This window comes from Charadrius vociferus, unplaced genomic scaffold (genome assembly GCF_000708025.1).
Source record: "Charadrius vociferus isolate BGI_N301 unplaced genomic scaffold, ASM70802v2 scaffold436, whole genome shotgun sequence".
NCBI lineage: Eukaryota > Metazoa > Chordata > Aves > Charadriiformes > Charadriidae > Charadrius > Charadrius vociferus.
In genome coordinates, this window is record NW_009649187.1 from 5,108,305 (window position 1) to 5,124,552 (window position 16,248).

The 16,248-nt window shown below is 46.2% G+C and overlaps 1 protein-coding gene across 1 annotated transcript in view; it reads left to right on the forward strand.

Annotated features, from left to right (window-relative positions):
• The window catches only part of PAX2 (paired box 2), an 81,617-nt gene that overhangs the window by 10,609 nt on the left and 54,760 nt on the right, over nt 1-16,248 (forward strand). The gene's annotated exons all lie outside the window — the stretch shown is intronic.

Consider the following 16,248-nt stretch of genomic DNA (forward strand, 5'->3'; position numbering starts at 1 on the left):
ACGGCATCCTAACTGCACTGAGAACTCAATAAAACAATCACATCAAATATGAGGAGGTATAAATCTCATGTCTGCACAGGTAACCCACTCAATTGCTTTTATTATGGCTCAGCCTGACTCCATTTATTACCATCCGTGGCCTGGGTGAAGGATGTTTGCATGGAGGGTGGTCTCCTGGTGAAATCCTATCCCTGGAGCAGTGACAATCAGCCCATACAGAGGTGGATTTTGGTGGGGAAACCAAAGGCAGATCCATCTGTCTGCATGAAAACCAATCAATAACCCTGTAACTAGACCCCTTGTCGCTGGGAAATGGACAACACAATAGTTCAATCCTGGAGCCATAGGAGAGGAATGGCTGTGGCTGGGGTGTGAAGAATGACAGGGTGTATGCATGAAGTGTTTGAGACACAGGGACAGAGTATGTCTGCCCATATAGATATTGAGGAGAAGTGATGGGATAGGAGGAGCATAGAGGGTACATTTAGATATACAGTAGGCAAATCTGAAAGGTCGGTGTGTTCAGAGGTGGGTACGGGGAAGGAAAAGCAGAGTTATATGGCTTTTTCTAGTAGGACATTTATATGGGGACTGTGAGTGCAATGCAGATAGGTACCTTTGGGGAAATGCTCTGGTTGGATACTACATCTGAGTATGTTGGTATATGGCAAGGAACATGTATCTCTGGGCAGGCACGTAGACGGTGACACAAAATGCTGGTAGGCTAAAGGAAGCATACGCGGGAGTTCGATGTGGTCAGGGAAGGATATTCCTTTGTCCTCTGTCTGGCTTGGGATTTATGTGTGTACCAGTTTTGACAGAGAGGAGAAAGAGTGATGTGCCAAAAGCCTGAGCTAACGGACTGTGAGTTCACAGCTATGCTTTCCAGAAAATGCTATGTATGAAACATTTACCCAAACCTCGCTGTTAAATCAGGAAGGGAGATTCTGGTGGCTTGTCTCTGCCTGTATGAAAAATAGAAGTAGGACATTTCTTGCTGCTGTCATCCCCTAGCTCTGCAGCTCCTGTAGCGTTTCTAAAATCTGTACAGCATATTGTTCCCCAGGCTTCTAGCAATTCCCCCAACACGCGCACACATGTATACACACACAGATATGCTGGAGGTTGCCTCTATTAATTGCTCTCTCCTGGGGGCCAATTTAGTTTTTATTCCTTTGGCTCCATTTTGAACAACTCCTCTTCCTTCCAAGGTAAGCACCCTCCCCTTTTTGCAGGATCCAAGGCACAGGGTTAAACTTCCATCTCTGGTTGGGAGGCAAATTGCATCAAGAATAGCTATCAGTCATCACCGTACTTCAGCTGAGAGGGCAGCTATCCATGTTCTGCAAGGCAGATTGATGTCTGTTCGTCAATTTATAAAAGGAAAAGCAGAGACTGCGACCAGACAACAAAGTCACAAACAAACCCTCACATATCTGTCAGATAGGGTGCCCTACGCCACCTCTAGTTTCAGGGCAGTTTGGATGGTTCTGGCAAGAGTAACAGTACCCCTTTCTTTGGTCAGGGAGGGTTAATATCCCAGCCCTTTGATTCCCAGAACTAGTCCCCATTTTCTTCAAGCTGGGCTGAAATGTGAGGGCACCCTCATTACCCCACTGCCCATTTCCAAGCTCTCCCTTTAAAATTGTGATAGAGTCTTTGGATAGTAACATTTGGGCACTTCTTAAAGGGACTATTGCCTTTCAACATACTCATGGTTCTCTAAAAATTCTTTTAAGAACAGTTTTTGGTCATCTGCCTTGAAAAAGAAAGACCGCAGCACAATACAGCTATGTAATAATGCCTGCTGTTAATATTTGCCTGAATTTAGGCCCTTTCTTGGTTGTTTAAACTTAGACTTTCGAGCTTGAAAAATTATACATTTATACATAAATTATATATAAATAAAAAATACATATACGCTTATTTATAAAATCAGTAGAGAAGGGAGGAGATGTAGAAGCGGAAAGGAAGGAATAATATTTATGAAGAAAAGGAGCAAACTGAGTGCATAGGGGAAGCGTATTTCTGGGACGTGTTACAGACAAGGGCCAAGGCTGTGTAAGCAGAGGCAGAGTGGAAAATGGATAATACCACAAATTCCCTCTCCCTATGGAACAAACAGCAAATTTAGAGTTTTAAAGAGAGAATGTTTGTGGTGCTGCCTCTGGCAGACAGGCAGCCACAACACGAAGCTTCCAGAGCCGGGGGAGCACAGCTGGGTGGGGTTGGGGGAGGAAAGGGCAAGAGATAAGGATGGAGTGAAAGGCTAAGGCAGATTTGACTTGGATAGTGTCAAAGCCAGACCTGCTGTGGTTTTCCAGAAGGCAGTCTTGGCCACTGTGCCAAACAAGATGTGGAGAGTCACCCGGTATTGACAGCCAACTCCCTTATGTGGCTTTAACAATTTCAGGCTCCATGTGTGCCTGAGTCGGGGGTCTGTGCATGTGGAGGCAGCAGGGATGGGGACAGAGGAAGCGTATCTGGCCGTGCATGGATTCTTGTGAGGTGCACAAGCTGGAGAGCAGGGAGTAACTGCATGGGCGAGTTTGTGTGTTTGCACATGAGACAGCATGTGCACATTTGTAAAAAGATGACTGCTGTGATTCTAACCCCCTTTTGTGGCTTACAAGAATTTGCATGACCTGCAAATATTTAAAGAAAAATACATGTGTATGGGTTACCCCCCTTTGGGTCTTGGTGCCCGGCATGCAAAGCTGGCAGAGCTGGTGGCACAGGGAGACATGAAATGGAAGGGAGCGTGGCCTGTTTCGGGGGGATGTGTATACAAGGAAATGCCCCTGGCACAGCGAAAGGCAGGGGATAAAGCGATCCTGGGGAATACAGTCTTTAGAAGAGTGCAAGAGGAGGGTGCCATGCCTGTAAACGAAGCCTTTGTACTGCTTAGAGCACCACCTTTCCGAAATGAAAGCACCTTCTGCACCATTTGAATGTGCTCCTGGATCATTCTGTGCACAGTGAAGTAATTTGAGCGTGGAAACCCGGGTGCATTTGTGCAGATAGACTGCTGAGTCTCTATTGTTCCACCAGACAATCTTCTCTGTAATGGATATTTGGGCGAGACATGCCCTATACCCCATGACATGTGTACGAGGACAAGCATGGACATATCACTAGGGCAACATGTGCAGCTGGGAATATAGACTTCTAGCAAGTAGGTATTCCCGGTCTGTGTAAGAACTAAGAATAGTCTTATCCATGGAAACAACGTTGTAACTCTGCAGTTACATGCAGGGAGTCATAGGGGCGAGCAAAGGCACGGCAACACACGTCTTGGGAAGCCTGTCCAGTTTTGTGGGGCTCTGCACAGGATTCTGCATGACTGTTGCCTGATGGCAAGGCAGTCGTGTGAGTGCACTGATGAACTGTGGCTGTGAACAGACGCATGGGGGACCTAGAGTGGTCCGTGTCTTTGTCAGCAGTTCTTTTGGGTAGGCCTGCGTATACGGTGATACGGCAGCCATACCACTAATGTGTGAGGAGAGTGCAGCTGGCGAGACGGGCAGCGTCAGTAACACAAACGTGTGCGAGTGTGTGTACAACAGAGTGGCATCTGCTGAGATGTGCGAACACAGAAGGCGTATGGCAGGGCAGGTACATATATACATGGAGATACCACGTACAAACGTGGGGACACGTGCTGGTTGGGGGTACCTAGTGCATCTGAGGGAATGAGGGGTGTAGATGGTATGATATATTTGTCAGGGAGTGGATGTGGGCTAGTTCATCTGATATATGATGCAAGAAGGGGATACCTGGGGATAGTGGGGGCAGAAGGGGTTACGCTAAAGGAGATATTTCTAACGATAGCCATAGTTTAATGCGCTGGACTATGCCCTCCTCTCTTCTCCCCTCCCCTCCCACTCTTCTCCTCATTACCCAGGTTATCTTGTTTGGGTTAAGAGGCCAATTTCAACAGGCTATAATTGAAGAGTGAAGAGAATCTGATAAGATAAGGAAGGGACATCATTCCTCAAGGGATCAATAGAGGTTTCATGTTCCTCCTTCCCCTGCTGTGTCCCTAACACGCTAACACTCTGTGTCCATGGGCCTGGTTTATTTGCTCTGCTTGTCTGCAAGCTCGGGAAGGAAGCGTGGGAGTAGGGGGGGCTGTAGCCCCCGTCTGTCACACAGCCAGAGCAGGGAAGGGGGCATAAGGAAGGGACAATGGGGACGCCGGTGGCAATACGGTCCCCTCTGGGAGCCAAGAGGAGGCAGGGAGGTGACAAGCCTGATACCCTCCTGGCCGTGGCAGGGGCACGGGCTCACAGGGGAGGTGTTCACCTTTGGCCTTTTATCTCGGCGTTGTGCTCTGCAAGGGAAGGATATTGATAATTTGTCTAGATTTAGACTTGCTGTTCCTAGTGTCCCCATGCAGACAAGCTCAAAGCTTTTTATAAGCACTCACGGGGCGACCTCTCAGGGCCCCTCAGGGTGAGGGAGGTATAATTACCCCTACCACAAGGAGGGCTGGTAGCTGGTCCTGATTAGGTTTGTGTTAGGATCTGAGGTTCAGGTTTGGTGGCCTCAATATCTCACAAGCCATTCTTAGCAGTTTTTTGGACCAAACCAGCATGAGAGGATCCCCTTAAGAAACATGGGGCTGCCTCAGCAGTGAATACACGTCCCTTCATGGCACGGCTGCCAGGGCTCCCATGCTGCATGGGCAGAGTTTGCTCCGCTCCTGCCTCACGCCCAGTGGCAGGAAGATGCATGTCTCACTCAAGCAATGTGAGATCCATACAAACCCATGGAGCAGGGATCAGCGCTGCCTGGCGCACACAGGCAGCTGGGGCAGCGTAAAGAAGTCCCTCTGGGAGGCCCAGCCTCTCGCATCATGCGAGCGCTACGGGTGCTCCCCTGTCCCTGCGGCTGGCTTAGAGATGCTCGGGCACAGGGAGACGAGCTGGGAGGTCAGCACAGCGCAGGATCCAATCCAGATCCCATACAAGAGGGTTCTGGAGAGCCGGAGACACAGAGGGGTCTGGGGCTGAGATATCTTCTTCCAGCTGATTTCTCTTTTATTTTTAACACCCAGAGAAACAGATGCTGAGAGCAAGTCAGTCATGCAGTGAGCATGTGGCAGAGTTGGGAATACAACCCAGATCCCCTGACTCCCAACCTCAGGCTTTAACCACTAGACCATGCTTCCCTCTAAGCCACCTTGAACTTTCCTCAGTGAGGATGGGGGCTACTAAGCCTCTGTGGGCTGCAGTTTACCAAGCTGTCAGGAGTGTGCTCACTGGACCGCCTCACCAGAGACAGCCTTCCTCACGCACGCTAAAAAAGTTGAAAAGAAATTCATTTCATGGCCGGTGGTTGCTTAAAAAAGGCGATTCCAGCATATGTATGTGATAAATGTTAACTGTGCATTAATCGCATTAAAGAGGACCCTATAAACTTTTCATTTCTAATTAAATTCTGGCCGGTGATTCTGGCGAAGCCAGCACACTCCGGGCCTTTGTTTATGTGGAAAATTAAAATGCAAATACAATGGAATTTATTTCCATTACTAGAGTGATATGCTGGGCTCCTCTGTTTAACAGCCTCCAATTATTCTCAAACAGGTCTCTCTCTCTCTCTCTCCCCCCCGTCTGCCTCACTCCCTCATTTTTTTCCTCCCCCTATTACCCTGCTGCTGCTACCCCAGTGTGAGGGGTGGGAGCTGCTAAAGCAGTGGGTGGGCTAAGGATGGTGTCATCTGTTCAAGGTCAAATGCACGCAGGAATACAGAGGAGGAAGGGGAAAAAAGAGTGGGAGAGCACAAACAAGGAGGCAGGGGAAGTAACAAGGTTTGAGCTAATGCAAGGAGGACTAAGCAGTTCCCTGTTAGCAACCTCACTGAAAAATATAAGCTAAACTCACTGGCTTGCTAAATCCCAGCCATATAGGTGACTTGACTGAGAGAGGTCACAGGTCTTTCCCTGATGGGATATTTTGGTGAGAGGGGACAGTCGAGAGTTCTCTCTGGAAGTTTTCTGGATCTTTCACAGCCGTTTTCATAGACTTTGTCTGGATGTGACCGCTGATGGGCCAAATCCTGATGGCTGAGGAAGCACAGAACAGGCCCAGTGCCAGACACGTTGCCTGCACAGAGCAAATAAATCTGTGCAGCAATGACACATAATCATCAGCTGAAAAATAACTGAACTCTCTTGTTCATTTCCAAGGGACCAAATGTGGCTACACTGTCTTAGGGCATTAGCACACGATATCCACACAAGTCAGAAGCCGTTGCACAAACCCAGAGATTCATTGTGCATTTAAAATTTCTTAACACGTATATTTACTGCTAAATGCTGCTGACATAGAATCCCATCCTTCTTACATATTAAAGAGACCTAGGTCACTTCAGACATAGGAACATTGTCAAGCAGTCACACACAGATCAGAGGCATCTGCTACCTGACACGGATGCCCTTCTGTGCGTTAATATAGAAAGTCACACAGGACGACCCTTGCAAAGGCGAGTGTGCACTTCACTGTAGACGTACAGACGTAGTAATTTACAGATCCCTTTACAGACTCAGTCAGATCTATTCAAAACTGCACAGTATAGTCTTGCATGTATTTGTGAAGAACCCTAGGAGATGGAGAAATCCAAAAAACGTAACCGAAAAGTGGTAGCAAAACCCCTGAGTGCACTAGAAGGCACACACACATGTAAACATACTCACATAGCCTTAGAAATATGCTGACACACACACACACACACGGTTATTCACAATTAAGTGGCCACAGACCTTGAAGCACGCGGCTGAGAACCAGCCGGACATGCCACCCCGTGTGTCACACACGCGCGAGCAGTGTACCCTCAGCACGCCCTGCTGGCTGGGAGAGCTTGGGAGCCAAAGGGGTATTCTTTTAGCGCATGTGAGCATCTTAAGGAATCACCTAGTGTAAATGATCCTGCCCCAGCCGAGACAGGGAAACAGGAGAAGGACACATTCACTTACAACACTGAAAAGAGGCCATTACCCAGTCAAACAACCCAATCCTTGACATCATTATTCAATACACAGGAGCCCTGAAATGCACACTAACTCAATCACAGAGACACACGATTACAAAATAATACTGATGGAATCAATGAGACAGACATGCGGTCATACAAAGCGCACCCACCCCGGTGTTAATACACAATAACAGCTGCCCACCAAGGGAATACAAAACAGCCATTCACCACCACAATGGCAAAACACGGCCCGCATTCTCAAAGGAGACTCGAAAACTCTGGCGACAAAACCCACCCTGGCCAGAGGGGGCTTAGAGCAAACCTCAGGGTGCGGACAAAATCTGGCTGTGGTCAGCCGAGCGACTAACAAATAGTAAAAGCCTTGGCGAGGAGGTTCATGTCCTAGTGAGGCTGGTGGACCCCCAGGGCACTCAGGAACAGGCAGGGCTGCACCCACAGCCATCAAAATAGACTGGTCCGGTGAAGTGACACCTTTGCTCAATGACCAAAAGTATCGTGCGGTCACACGAGCAGGAGTGCGTGACATTCAGGACTCGTCATAACACAAGCCAACGTAAGGGAAGCAAAATCTACTGAAAATCAGAAATGCAACACATTCATGCTACGAATGGATGCAGATGCTGTTCAGCGTCCAAAGCCACAGAACCACCTCACAGACGTGCCTCCCCAAAACAGCCCAGTCCTCTTCCCAAACCGCTGCAGCACACCCAAATCTGTCGTAGCACTAGCGTCTTTCCCTTTCAGAGAGGAAAAAAACAAAGCGCCCACGTAAAACGTACTCATACCGCCGCAAATGATCGACCTTCCTTGTGCCTGGCAGACTGTGCCAGAGCGTGCTAACCCAAGCGCTTAACACAAGGCCCGAACGGCCAGCTTCTGCAAATCCTCCATGATCTGCTTGGGAGGGAGGCAGGGGAACCGGACTCCAAGTCCTTTCCCTGGCACAGCAGGCATCAGCTCGTACCAGGCGGTGTGCACAGGAATACGCCGTTACTGAAAAGGCCAGCGAGACTGGGGGAAGACTGCTTGTCGGTTGTGTGTGCCTGCGTGCGTTGTGTGTACAGGAATTCCCCTTCCTCTACCGAGTGCCGCTGCTTGTAGCCATTAAAAAGCCCAGGTCCTCATGCTGGGTGTTCAGTGAGTATTGATTCAGTCTGCAAGCAATTTTAATATTTCTTCAGGGACTTTCCAGCAACAGCACAAGTCATTAATTCACCCTCCCAAATTGCTTATTCAATAGCAGGAACATGGCTCCTGAATAAAGTCCCAGAATTTATGTGACTCACATGAGTCAGGAGGTCAAACAACTGTTATGGAGCGAAGTTAAAAATCCAAATAAAATATTGACACTTTTTTGGGGAGTGGGAGGAGGGAGAAGGGGGAAGGGAAAGAAAAGGTATTTAAAATAGGGTTTTGTTGCAATGCCCCCAGGATAAAGAACGGAAAGGGATTGAAGACAAGTTGGAGTTTGTAAAATCAATGGGATTTATTGCATATCCGCTTGGCATTTAATAACTCCTTCCTTTCCACCTCCCCCTGCTCTGTATGTACATGGGGGAGATAAACTCTTCAACAAAACTACAAATAGCCAGCCACAAAGTACACAGATGGACAGCCAAACACCAACACATGAAGGCAAGCACGTGCAGGGATGAGTATTACTGTAAGGCAGCAGCATAGCATCAGAAGATCCTCTCAGGACCTGGGGTCTTGACTGAGCTAGACAGAGCCCATGACATATGGCATTACGTACGCCCACGTAGTAGCAGACAGTCTATGTCCACAGTCCTTGTGAAAAGAAAAAAAAATAAATCAAGAAGGGAGGGGAAACTGAGGCATAGAGTGAATGAAAAGAGCCTGCTCAGTCGCAAAGCCCATCAACGGGGTGGCTGGATCAGGATCCAGGTCTCCTGATGCCCAGTTAGTGTTTTTGCTGCGGAAGGACAGTGCCTTTTACGGGAATGAAAGCACACACAGGGACCGGGATCAGACCGCAAGAAGGCATCCATCTCACAGGAGGGACACACAAACCACACAAGAAGAAATGCATCCACAGACACCAGGCAAGCCCATCCGTATGCAGATAGATGCACACAGAGATACAAATACATACGTGCTTTTACGGAGCTCATTGCTATTCAGAAAGCACTGCAGCCAGATTACACACCGAAGTAGAAACATACCTGCAGACAGACATACATGCAAATGACTGTGCGTACAAACGCACAAGCACACACACGTGCACACTGATACATCAGTATAGCCCCATACAGCTGTATATCCACACTGAAAAAGTCATGCAATCTGCTCTATTGCTACAAACCTAGATTTTACTTACAGTGGTATCTGTACATAAATGGATGCCCACACAAACTCAACTGCATTCTGCACAAGCAGATTAATCTATAGGATTGTCTCCTTATTATATGATACTGGTAACCGTTTCAGTGAAATTATGCTAATTTTCTAGCAGTCAAAGGTCTGAGACTGTAGTAGCCGTCAGACAACATTTATTCATTAGCACTAGCTCCATAAAAGATAAGCACACAAAAATATAGCCTAACCATCTGATCAAATAGTACTTGATGACTTGCGATATTTAAGTGGGCTTCCTTTGCTTTGTTTGGGTTTTTTTGTGTTTGTCTGGTTGACTTTTTAGCAAAGATTTAGGGCAGGTGCTTTCTCCGAGTTGAGATTTTCCAAAAGGCAATTTTTCAAGGGCTTTTTTGCATTGTGATAAAAATAATTCTTCACAACATTTTCCTCCTAAGACGTCTTTTGACCAAATACACAGTGTGGTATTAAAATTAAGCAAGGCAATGAAAAGTTTGAAATTTCCATAATGATGCTTTAAAAAGATTAATAGTTTTGCATTAAAAATATGCTTCTGTGTTATTTCTGAGATTTTTTTTGTTCATGATTGATTTTGCAACTGCCCTTTAAAAATGGCAAGATAGCATCTTTGGGCCACCTTATGCTACCTCTTGTCTTCTTAGACTACAATATATTCAAGAAAAAAATGTAAAAGTAGTACAGTTTTTTAAATACCTTCACCTGTGTTCTTCTTTACTCCTCTACCTATGAATCCTGATTGCATCTGATCTTGTCCAATCTAAGTTAGATCAAAAAATGAAATACATGCTTACTTACAGCTGGAGGTATTCGGATTCATTAGGTGAACAGGTACTTAATTCAGATTAAGGGGACCATATTTTGAAATAATGGAACTAGATAAAAATCACTAAAATTCTCTAGAATATCATGATTTTTAGAAAGACTATCATGTAATTTGCAATACAGTATGCCACTGCAAAAGCCTAAACTGTAAAATTTGAATAATTAAATATTTATAACTCAGGTCTTCAAGTAGTGTTAATCAATTGCTCCTCTTCTACGTTTACCCCAGCTAGTGCTCGGCTCAGTGTGTCAAGCTCTGGACAAATCAGTCTCAGAGATCACTGAAGCTCACAGAGAGAAAAGTCACCTGCATGGGGACATAGGGATGAGGAAACACTTGTGCCTGTAGGAGGATCATTTAAATTGCTGCTCTTGGGAGGCTGTTTGTCAATTTGGAGTTGCTGAAGGAGTCTCAGCTGAGATGGTTTCATTGATAGGGAATAGGCAACGGGCTTGTTTACACAGGGGCAAATGAGAATATTAATCTGAATTAACTTTGCAAGTCTATTGGTTAAAAGCATTAAAACATTGTTCGGATGCTCATTCAAAATTTGAGTGTCCTAAATTGGATTTAGTTTACTTCATTTCCAAAGTGAATTAAGCTAAACTAAATTAAAGCTGCCTTAATTCTAAACAAGGGAGTCAGAGGTGTAATGTAGTTTAAGTAGGCCACTTTAATTTCACACATCCAGTTAATTCACATCAGTTATTTTGCATAGCTGTATGTCGGTAAACCCTTGCCAACTCCTATGGACGGAGACTGTATTTATACAGGGGCCGGGAAAAGGGGGCCCAAAATTCCAGTGTACTCTCTATCGGCTGTCACGATTGTAACGGAACGGGATAGACATCGTATGTTGCTGAAGGCCCGGGGAAACCCACAGCTCTGCAGTTAATCGGATGGTCACCAGATATATGATTCAGGAACAGAGCAGATCTGCACTCACAAACTTATTCAACTATGCAAATGCACACACTGGTATGGGCCTTGTAATAGAGCAAGGTTCCGCATTAATTGTCTATCAGTATTCAGATATGTTAGATATTACATAACGGATATTATAGCCTCGTTATGGATGAGTTCTAGGTGGTTATGACTTACTATTTGTAATAACCATGCTTGATGCTGTACAAAACCATCCATATAGCTAGCTGGTGATGGGTACAAGCCACAGATCTGAACAGCCTATTTGCCCATTAAACTCTGTTAAAAACTGTAATGGTTGAATAAATGTTTATTAATTCTTCATGGGGTCTGAATATATAATATGTGACCCAAATGTCTACCTCCATATAGCCACAGTTATAAATGCAAACCTATAGGCAAAGATAAACAAGTACGCACATTGTGTGGTAAATTAAAATGTACTAAGAGACAAATGCTAGTGCATTTGCAAACACAATATAGATACATAAACAAACACACAGCTCCTATTCTCAAAACATTAGACCTGATAGTGACTTACATGAGCCAAGCAGACTGGCTACAGATTTGCCTTTTCATTATAAAAAGATGGCTTTGTCCTATAAATCTGAAAACTAGACTATCTTCTACAGAGATGGGTGCCAACTTTATGCTGGGAGCCCGCGCTCTGACGTGCTTGCCTGTGCCTGGCTGGTTTGGGCAGCATGATAAAGCACGGAATAAATAATACCAAGAGCCGTGAGGACTAGGAGAGGAAGGGAAAGATTCAGGTTCTCTGTGGAAATTTTCAACTTTGCAATGTGGTTTTCATTTTGAATCAGAATTTTAATAAAATTCTACAGCTACATTTCAGTGTAGTTGTAGCCTGCTGTTTCAATAAAATCTGTATTATTCTAATTTTTTTTTTTTAGCATAGTCTCGCTTTCACCCTAAAAAGGTCATTTTAGAGAGAAAAAAACAATTTTTCGATTCTGATAAGGCTGAAATTCTTCACACAATTTTGTTCATTTCTTTAAAACCCAAGATAAAAAGAACATTAGATCTAAATCGGCACATTCCCAGCACTGGTTTTGTTTTGATTTTGGGCAAACGTCATAGGGCCCCACTATGAGATTTTCACCAGTTCTGACAAATGTAAGGGAGGCACACACAGTGACACCCCTGTAAAGGGAATCGATTACTCACTGAACGCATGCAAGCACATACTGCGGTGGAGCACTCTACAGGATACAGAGATAATACACAGCTAAATACACAATGCTGCCAAGCCCCAAAAGTCCTAAGTCAATACCCTCCAAAACCAAGAGACTGGCATAAAATCCACAAGGCTGCAAATGAGAATGTATTTGGTTTTTTTTTTTCCTTTGCCTCCAGTGCTGGCCCCTTGGGAGGCAGCCAGGTCCCGCTTCCACCTGGCTTGTGCAGCCATAAAAGCCAGAAATGCCTTGGTATTAAATGAAAGCTGAAATAATTGCTTATCTTCAAGATCTGAGGTTTTACACAAAATAGCACGTATGGCATAACTTGGAAGAGAGTTGAGAATGTTATCTACATTTATCTGATTCCTCCCAGTTCAAGACTCCTTGCCTAATACACACATGTCTTCTGTTAATCAAAATGAATGTCCACAAGGAATTCAGCACAGACTCCTGAATTTTAATAAGTGGAAATGGGCTCAAAGCAAAGCTTTCAATTAAAAGTTCCCATGCTCCAGATTAAGATATTTAACCTTGGCAAGCCCATGTGTTTCTGTAGGTCTTCTTAACTCACCTGCTGGCACAGCCGCTGTCTGACAGCCCCGTCCCGTGCTGCGTGGCAGTCACCGGCGTGCTGGCAGCTCGTGGGGCTGTACCCTACGCCAGCTCCGTGCTGCTGCAGCCACGCTGCTAGCAGGACCCAAGCTGGCCAGTCGTAGGTAAGAGAAGATGTCACTTTGAACTGCAGTCGTTGCGGTGTAGGCGTACTCTTAGAAAATTATTAATTCCTAGAAACTCAAAAACTTCTGGGCATTTTCATGGCAGAAATCTCTTGCTAGTGAAGGGGTCGTAGCTGCTGGCAGCGCTTCTCTCCTGCTCTCTTCCTGTGGCTTGTCGTTTTTTGAAGCTTTTGGTGTTTTGTTGCAGAGCCTATGAGTTTGTTGGGGGGGAGTGGTGGGTCTGTACCTGCTGGGCTAGATACTATTGGGTGCTGTGAGTTGAACATCTGCGCCGTGGTTGCCTGTGATACTAGAATTTGGATTTGATGACCCAGGTGGTTCCTTCTAGGCCTCTGCTTCTATGCCCAAGACCAGCAGAACCCTTTTGTCCTTTAATATTTCCCTAATTCACCTTAAACCTGCAATATCAAACATCTACACCCAGGATCAAGTTTGCCTCCAATATTTTGTTAACTGTATGACATCTTCTAGATGTTTGGATTTTAATGACTTTCCAGCTTTCCTGACTGCAAAAAAAAAAAGCCTTCCAAACGTGAACTGAGTGTAATAAAAGTAGAAACACCTGCCTGAGGACATTTCTATGCTGCAGCCACTGCTTGACTGCAGCTGATGTAGATATACTTTAGCCAGCTTTAAGCCCGCCAGCCTGGGTCCTGATGGCTCTGGAGCCACAGCTCTGCAGAACACAGCAACTACTCAAGCACACCTTCTGTTTCCCAGGTGGGTTTTGCACCCTCACACAAAACCACTTGGATGAATGGGAAAATGTTTCGTAAAGCCTAATGCAGGAATTTATTCTGGGAGGTCAGGCTAGGCAACTTACACACGTGGGGCTGACTGCTGTCAGCCCCATCGGTACCAGTGGCATGAAGTTGTGTGTTACTGCTCAGCAGGGTGAGTTGGCAGGCCAGCCCCCCGCCTGGCAGATCCCCCCTCCCAGAAGGCAGGCATCCTCACCTTTCTTTCCTTGCACCCCTCTTCCTTACATCTGGACTCGTACCGTGTAGCGCAGCAGAACTGGAATGGGCAGAGATCTGCTAGAAGCTGAACGTTAATGCTCTGCTCAAATTAAATGAAATAAAACCATATGGTGTCATCATGGGTCACTGATTTAAAACAACAAAAAAATCCTAGCTCCTCTCTAAGCCCTCCAGATAGTAAAACTGCTGCTGTGAATTCTGCCTTTTCTCAGAGTGCAGCCAAGAAATGCAGTGAGAGAACAGGGCAGGATTGGGCTTTCTCCTGTGTTTGGAGTGAGCAGGCTAACCTGGAACAAAGTGGCACTTTTTTCCCCAGGTCTTCAGGCATGATCTCAGTGTAGCTCCAGTGATGTTGATGGACCTACACATATTAACAGCAGATAAGGAGTCAAATCTTCTCAGGGAGGGCTAGCATTGTGTTTTGAGTTATGTAAAGCATCTCCATTTCGACCTCTCGTCTATTCAGAAGCTTCAGGAAAATAGATAATCCCTCTTCAGGCACCTTTTAGGACTATCAATCTATCTATCTAAATCAATCGAATTAATCTGTCATACTTGTGCTTGTGTACTACTCATGTAGTACACAATCACCTTTCTTCTCTCTCCCTTTCCAAAAGGTAGGGAGAAGGAAATGTGATTTTCATGACAGGAGAGAGTTTGAATGTGTGAATATTGCTCGTGGCCCCTGAATATGGCAGGGTTTGAAGGCATTCTGCTGTCTTGGCAGGGAGCACCAGAGCCTCAGGCCAGCTAGTGAGGAAGCTGAGTCTGCTGCTCCTGCCAATGTCAGCTGTTGTTCTGAGGGTTGCAAGTGTTGCGGTAGATTTTGAGACCCGTAGGAGAAGCTACTGCCCCCTCCCCCCCGCCCCTAGAAATGATGTTGTGGCTTTCAAGGGGCAACTGAAGCTCTGATCTTCCCAACTACATCTGCTGCTGCAAATTCAAACACAGCCACCAAAGCCAGTGCAGCTGAAATACAGCTCCTGTTGCCTTTGCCCACCTCTCTTCCCTTCACGTACAGCCACTGTCAGCAGGGTACATGTCACTTCTGCTTCAAGCAGGGGAACGAAGCCAATACTGTGCTACAGCTCGCTGAAGCACTTACTTGGCCCCTGTTATTAGAGAGCCTGAGCCCTTCACTCCTCCTTCCAGCTGTCCTCACTGTGCCCCAGGTGGCACGGCAATGCTCCTATCTTCACACTTCAGGCAGGAAACAGAGCACAGAGAGAAATGCCATTTGTCCAAAGTCTTGATGAGAGGTCCATGACAGAGCAAGGAACTGAAGCCCTTTCCCTAAGTCGGATTAGGCTCTAACTATCAGACTTTCTGTTTCCCTTCCTTCACCTCCCAAATCCCTTGGTTGTTTTTCCTCCCCGTGCTATGAAGCTTGCTTTCCATTTTGAACTTTGTGCAAACAAGACTTCCCCCCCCTCCCCCCCGCCCATCTTGCTCAGCTGTGAATTCAGCTGCATCTCAACCCATGCACAGAAACACAAAATTCTCTCCTATTTGAACCAAAGCCATGCTCAAAGCTCTTTGTGCCTGTGCAGCACCAATCTGCAGGTGGGATACTGGTGGCTCCATGGGGGCTGTCACCAAGGGGCCCAAAGCTGCCTCCTCCCATCCCGTGTTCTCCCTCTTCTCCTCAGGCATGCTTTGACGCCGGCATCACCGGGATGGTCGCGAGCCCTTTTGTAGGAAGCAGTCTGATGCAGAGAAGGCATCGCTGTCTCACTTAGCCCTGCACCAAGTCCCCCGCAGGCTGCCTTGTCGCTACCGCTGGTGCAGCCCGTGGCTCAGCAGTACAGCCCTGCGCTAATTAAGCAGTGTGGCACAGCAGGGTGTGTGTTCCTTGGCCATCACAGCCGCCCTTGGACACACTGCAGAGAAAAGGCTGAAGCTTCGCAATGTTAGCCTTCCAAGAACTGCTTTAATTGCCCAGTAATGCACACCCTGGGGTCTTGTAATGTGCTTCTAATATGGAGCATTTAAAATATGAATACTCCAAAACAATTACAAGGAGTTTGGTGCTTTGCTGAGTGTATCCTTCCGCTCTGAAAAATAATCCATGACAAAGGAATATGATCAAAGTGAGGATACCAGCACTTTCTGAAATCTGTCAGGGTCTCCTTGGGGCAGCAGGACACATCGTTCCTTCCCTTTGTGCAACTTCACTCTGTTCTTCCAGGGTTAAAAGAATTGCTAGTCTGGGACTCTGGATGATTCAAACCTC